The following is a 6935-nucleotide window of genomic DNA, read 5'->3' as shown; positions in this document are numbered from 1 at the left end:
TATTTTTTTTTTAAAAATAGGGCTTTTCAATTTTATAAATTATAAACTCTGCCTATTGATCTCTAGATTTACCTATTAATCTTTCTAATAGGTTTTCCTATAAACCTTTAAACCCTAGTCCATAGAATTCTCAGATCTACGCATGTAAGGGTTTCTCATACGGCAATTTAGATATCCATGACAAAATTGCATATAACTAGAACATTCATGCATAGAATCCTCAGAAAGCATTCAGAAGACATGAAGAAGATAGGAAGTGCAAGAAGCAAAATATCACATGCAAAAATCACGAGTGTCTACCTGGACACTGATGCTAAATTCACTTCTCCTCGGAATCTGCAGAGCAAGCTCCTTCCTTCTCCAACATTCCCGAGTCCTCCAAACATGCTCCCTAAGCTTCTATGAGTGCTTGAATATAAAGAACTCTCAGGAAGCACCTAGAATGTCTCTAGAAACAACCAAAAGGTGTTAACAACTAAGCATGAGTCTTTTCCAACCTTCTAGATGAGTCACAAGGTTGTAGACACAATGTGCTTAATTTGTGCACTAACTCTTGTGTTGTTGACATATATGCAATCAAGAGGTGTGTTTACTCCTAGGCAAGCTTATAACTTTTATTTAAATTCTTTTATCTTTTCTATTATTATTATTTATTTATTATTTATTATTATTATTATTATTTATTATTTGTTATTATTATTATTATTATTTCATTATTATTAATTTTAATTTATTTTATTTAATTGTTTTCTCAATTAATTTCCCATTTAATTAATCAAAATCAAAATATCTAAAGATTGTGATATTATATTAATTTTTTGAGAATAATTAAATTATTAATTAAATCTTTTAATTTCAGACTTAATTAATAAAATATTCTCCAAAGACCACCAAGATAAAATATGAAAACCCATCATAGAACAATCCATGCAATATCAGTCTAAAGGGTTAAAATCATGAATTATGTCATCCAACACATTCGAAAGGTAAAATATCTCAGATACTTGTCCTACCTCTCTAGGACAAAAAGCATTAAGGGCTTAGGATTTGGACTTGAGAATTTATCTCCCCTCTCTTACCATTGAGATAGTTCGATAGGGTACTCTCATCCTGGCAATTCAAGGAAGTCGATACTCGGTACCTATAACTTGCATAATCCATGCATGTACATACTATGTGTGTGTGTGCGCGCTAAGCTAAATAGGCAATGGCAGGAAGTGGTGCATCGTGTAGATCTCGACTAGCAGGTGATTATGACTCCCTTCCTTAACCACATCAAAAATGTCATACATAAGAAACAAACATGCACACCATACACATGCAAGTACGAGGTAAGTATCCATAAGAAAACACATGTGATTATAAACCATTTAACCAATCATCATTAATACTGAGAATAATGTAATAATCATCATGCATATATGAAATGTAGAATCTAAATAATCACATCATATATCAACTGAATCCATAGCACAATATGTGATAGTCTCAAAACAATGCTACTAATTATCAACACAAAACTAGTCTAACAGAGTTCATCCATGATAGCAACAATGCGACCTAGGGGCAGGCACTACAATGCATGAGGATTCAAATTTCACTATAGAAGTATCACTTCATAATTTTAGCATCATTACTACTAGTTAAGACTTTTATTTTATGCTTAAAACCTATGATTGGTTTGAAACTCATAACTTTTTCATATTCGGTGAAATCAATTTATGTATTTTTTTCTTGTTAGGGCTTGCAATCTTACACCACACTAAACCTTTCCTTTCTTCATAACTCCATGAACATAACTGCTAGAACCCTCCACTCTTACACTCAATAGCTTATCCAATAGTCAAGAACTTTAACTATCAAACTCTTTTTTAACCATGAACTTACACTAATTGCTTGCATCACTTCATTGTAGCATCATAACCCTTTGAAAATAGACCTCCAATTTTAGGCTCAACAACTTTCATAATTCTAGAAGGCATCAAAATAAGTTTTATGATCTCACATTTAGCCTTTAGTCTTAGCATTGAATCAATTCTTATAACATACTTACAACCCTATTCTTTCCTTTAGAACGTAAGTTTGGGAGACCTAATACCTTAATAAAAAAACCTTTTATGAACTTATGATTAAGACCAAAGCATATCTTCGAATGACTTTTGTAACTGGACTTATGCACTTACATTTTTCTTTGGAGGGTATCATTGTGACTTGCTTTAAGCCCTAAGGACTTTGGCTTATGTTATTATGCTCAACTCTCAAAACATATGTTCAAGACACATTTTCACTTTTACCAAATAGACCTATGACCTTACATTTGAAACCCTAAGTGTAAGATCAGGACATAATTTCACTTTTATAAAAATAGCTTACGATGATACACTTAAGACTTAGGCATAGGGTTCAAACTTTGAACAAAAGTCTTTACAATGCTACGCTTGCACTCAGTCATGAGATCGTGGGGAATATGGAATATTCTAATTTAGATCCATGACCTCCTACTCAAAATTAAGACTTAAGAAGATTAATGTGTCAACAATAAGGTATAGATTCTTTGACTAAGTGCATGACATGATTAAAACATTTCAACATAACCTTGAGTGATAAAGGGTGACTTAAAATTCTAACCCAACCCAGGGTACAAGTCAAAAAATTTAGGGTTTCTATACTAAAACCTCTACAACAAAAGCATGGAATCCCTAATTTCATTCATTCACCTAATTTTCACAATATTTTTCAAAAAAAATCAAATGGTGAAAATATAGACCATCACACTCAAAGAAACCTAGATTCACACAAAAAAAATACTCAAGTGAAATGATGCCTAGATTCCTATTCAGAAAATATGATGTATTTTTTTATTTCAAATTCTCAACAAAGTAAACTTGAAGTGATATTAGATTTCCACAATCCATGATAACGAATTCTCGTTTCTAGGTTCAATTGTGTAGACATATTTTTACCAGCAATGTTTCAAATCATACTACATGATCCATCATTAGGATGCAAGTGAACCAAGTAAACTTTGAAAAAAAGAATTGAAAATATAGCGGGCAATGGTCATGGGGATGTGTAGAAGCCTATACTATTGGGACATAAAGTGTATTTGATAGAGCCCAATCGTTAGATCTACCATTTCTATTTTCTAATGACAGTGTCAGGCAATCTCCACCTCTACCACTTACATGTTTTGTCTCTCCCCGAGCTCTTTCTAGCAAAGGGATTGACAAAGTCTACATTCTAGAATGATACAGATGAGGGCTTGAATAGAGAGAAGTGATGGGAAAAATGATTAAAAAATCGAGAGAATGATCTAGATAAAGTAAAGGTGTCTATTAATGTGACATTCTTTTTAAAATTTCTTTCTAATTTTGATTTAGAAAATAGATTTTTCTAATTGCTTTTTCCTATGGCAGCCAATAAAAACGTAGATAATTAAAGATTTCTCACTTTAAAAATGTAAAAAGTAATAAACAATGTAATATACTTTAGAAATGAATTAATTCTAAAATGTTATTGGTTGAAATAATTAAATTTTATGCACCTAAAGAATGCATAAGTATTGAGGAGCTAATAAATATAAATAAATCATTTAATTAGATCTATCAAACACAAGATGGGGTAGCTTTATTTTCTTATGCAATGGGATCCCCTTGGAAAATATGCCATCCATTTATCTAGCTTCCCCCATTTTCCACACCGTACATATCCACCTATTCCCAAGACTATCTTTTCTAACATATTTGACCAACTTCCATTTGGATCCATTTGGTTCATAGAATTGTAGAAATTGAGATTTATACAAATATCGATTCAACAAAATCAAGGTTTTGCAAATCTTGATTCCTATTTTTGGGATTTTATTTGAACCATTTGTTTCATTCAAAAGATGAGTGGGAAGATACATTTTTATGTGTTTGGTTTTTCAAATTGGAATTGGAATTTGATTTTTTTTTTTTTTAAATAATTTATTTTTAAAATTTATAATTTATAATTTATTGGATATTAATTTTTTATTTAGCTTAGAGGCAAGGGAAGGGATCATGTCACCTGCAGACACTGAAAACACCACATACATCTGGTCTTCAATTTTTTTCTGGGATAGGACAATTTTCTTCAACCTTGATTGTCTAATTGCCGGTTGACGTCAAAATATTCCTTTGCTAATGCAACTTAACTATTCATCCATATTTACATCAACAAAACTATAAATATAGTAGATGATGGATAGCCTATAGAAATCCTCTTCTATAAATAATGGTTACTATAAACTTGTAATTTTTGACAAAAAGTAGTTTACAATGTGGCCCTTAATAACATTTATCTTGTTGAAAAATGCAAAATAGTTGAATAAAAGGTTTAATTTTGGACTGAACAAATTTCTTTCAAGGCCTTTGTTGAACGTGTAGTTGTAGAGAATGAAGAGACACTTGTTCTTTCTTCCCTAGCCCTTGAGGCGTACAAGATTGTGGTACTACAGTCGTCCAAGGTAGCTCAAAGTCGACATAAGAAAAAATTTAATTTAATTTAGTGGGAAGGTAGCCTATGCTAATAGCTCGTTGCTACTAAGACACCTCCACAAAAGAAAACAATGTCAACACAAAAGTAAAATGCCTCCATGAGAACAATGCAAAGTCAAAAAATTAGAAGTTTGAAATTCTAATTTCATTTTACCTTGTTTAAATTTCCAGATTTAAGAAATATCAATTCCGGCCATCTTCTAGGAAGCAAACGAACCCTTAGGACTGATGGAAGGAATACATTAAATGGGGCAGGAAATTGAGGGGAAGCTCCCCCGCCATCAGAATGTCAAATCCGTCTCCCGCCAATTTTGTACCCCCCGCCATCACTTTGTCTAATCCGTTCCCACGCCAATTTTCCACAACATAAAAGAAAAGCTAAGGCCTTAGAAATGGCTGTCTATTCAAGCTCAAACATCGTGGCCCTAGCATACACATACCCCAACTATTATTCCAGCCAGGCCCTACTATCTATTCAAGCTCAAACATCGTGGCCCTAGCATACACATGCCCCAACTATTATTCCAGACAGGCCCTACTATCTATAGTTCTGCCCCTACCCTACATCTTTATGTGTATAGGACGCCCACCCTCTACCCCATAGTGGCTGCCCTAACGATTGCTGTCAATGGAGAAAATCAGTACCATGCAAAAGACATGTGAAGACTACTGTTCTGTCCCTCACAGAGAGAAATTCTGTTTGTTTTTTTTGGGGGGAAAAATTCGCTTCTCCTTCTCGGTCCGTAGGTAAGTGATGTAATCAATCTAATTATTACACACTTGCAGTCCTTGCTGTCGTGGTGGAATAGATATCCACTAAGTTTCTTTTCTGGGCCATGGAGAATTAGTATTTACCAAATTTAGACAAAATAATGGAGTTCATGAGCTTCTTTCCTTCAACTTTCCTGCCCTTGAATTGTCGAACAATGTGTTTGCACCTTCTTAACGAAATACTAGATTTGTAGCGTGCTGCCGCTTAACTTCTCGGTCATGGCCAAACCCTTAATTTCTGTTTTCTAAATGTTTGAATCGTCGTGGTTTTTAGGGACGAGAGAACATGCCTGCCATACCTCTCAATCATATTCTATCGATTTTAACACCGGTCTAGCGCAGTTCGCTTTTTTCTTCTCTTTTCTACATAAATCTGCAGTTCTACAAGTGCGGGAAGTGTCTGAGCTGAAACAATCATATTCTGTCGATTCCAACACCGATCTAGCGCAGTTGGCTCTTCTCTTCCTCTCTTCTACATAAATCTGCATTTCTACAAGTGTGGGAAGTGTCTGAGCTGAAACAAATGGCATCTTCTTCATCATCCATAAGGAAATGTCGCGATTTCTTAGGAATTGAACCTCCTGGGATAAGGCGAAAGGTTTCTGAATCCACAGCATTGTATGATGTCTTCATCAATCACAGAGGCCCTGATTCCAAATATTCCCTTGCTCGTCCGCTCCACACTTGCCTCAAGGAGTTAGGAATACAGGCTTTTCTTGACGAGGAAGAGATGGAGCTTGGTCAGTCTTTTCCTTCCACCATCGAGACAGCCATTCGCTCAGCTGCAGTTCATATCGCTATCTTCTCCAAGAGATATGCGGAGTCCCCTTGGTGTTTGGCGGAGCTTGTTCTCATGCAACAGACTCGAGCTTATAATATCATTCCCGTGTTTTATGAGGTGGAACCCTGGGAACTGTGCCATATAGAAAAGGGAGTCTACGCTGATACATTCATTCAACATCAAAGCAAATCCAGGTATCTAAATAAGCTTAAGCGGTGGAAGGAAGCCCTCCAGTCTATTTCATTGACCAAGGCTTACGAGATAATAAAAATTGAAGTAAGATTTCTTTGTTTCCATTATACTTTGCTTTATGCCTTTGCAAATAATAAATGGTCGCTTTTAGTTTTAAAAAATATATATTTCTCATTAAATTTCGTCTCCATGTATGAAGGGCCCGCGACTTGTATAGCATAGTAACAGCAGCTCAAAAAGAAGTTAAACGCATAGAACCTTTGCATGTTGCTGAACATCCAGCAGCACTTGACAAGCTTGTAGCAGATTTTGAAAGGCGATTACTTGATAAGCTTGTACTAGATTTTGAAACCCACTGTGGAATGAATAAAGAAGCTGAAACCAAGGCTAAGACCGTTGGCATCTACGTTAGTACGGGATGGAAGGGGTTGGCAAAACAACTCTTTGCAAAGAGTTGTTTAACCGAAGGCGTCAGCTTCATCAATATGATCGATGCTGCTTCCTCTATGATGTCCGGGAAGCCGCGGCCCGAAACAATTTAACTTCTTTCCAGGGAAGGCTTCTCAGAGATGTCTTCTGTGGGAAGGAGCGCAGTTTTATAAGTACACAGGAAGGGTCGAACTACATCTCAATAATCTTGTACAACTGATTATTTCTGAGTGTCGGCAACT

The 6935-nt window shown here is 35.1% G+C and overlaps 1 pseudogene; it reads left to right on the top strand.

The window, feature by feature from the left end:
• Positions 1-5783: 5783 nt before the first annotated feature.
• The window catches only part of LOC149546306 (disease resistance protein RPP4-like), a 77399-nt pseudogene continuing 76247 nt past the window's right edge, over positions 5784-6935 (top strand).

This window comes from Cupressus sempervirens, chromosome 7 (genome assembly GCF_028749045.1).
Source record: "Cupressus sempervirens isolate cs-2001-9-10 chromosome 7, ASM2874904v1, whole genome shotgun sequence".
Taxonomy (NCBI): Eukaryota; Viridiplantae; Streptophyta; class Pinopsida; order Cupressales; family Cupressaceae; genus Cupressus; species Cupressus sempervirens.
Note: the sequence above shows the minus strand (reverse complement) of the source record. Positions and strands in the feature narration are given on the sequence as shown.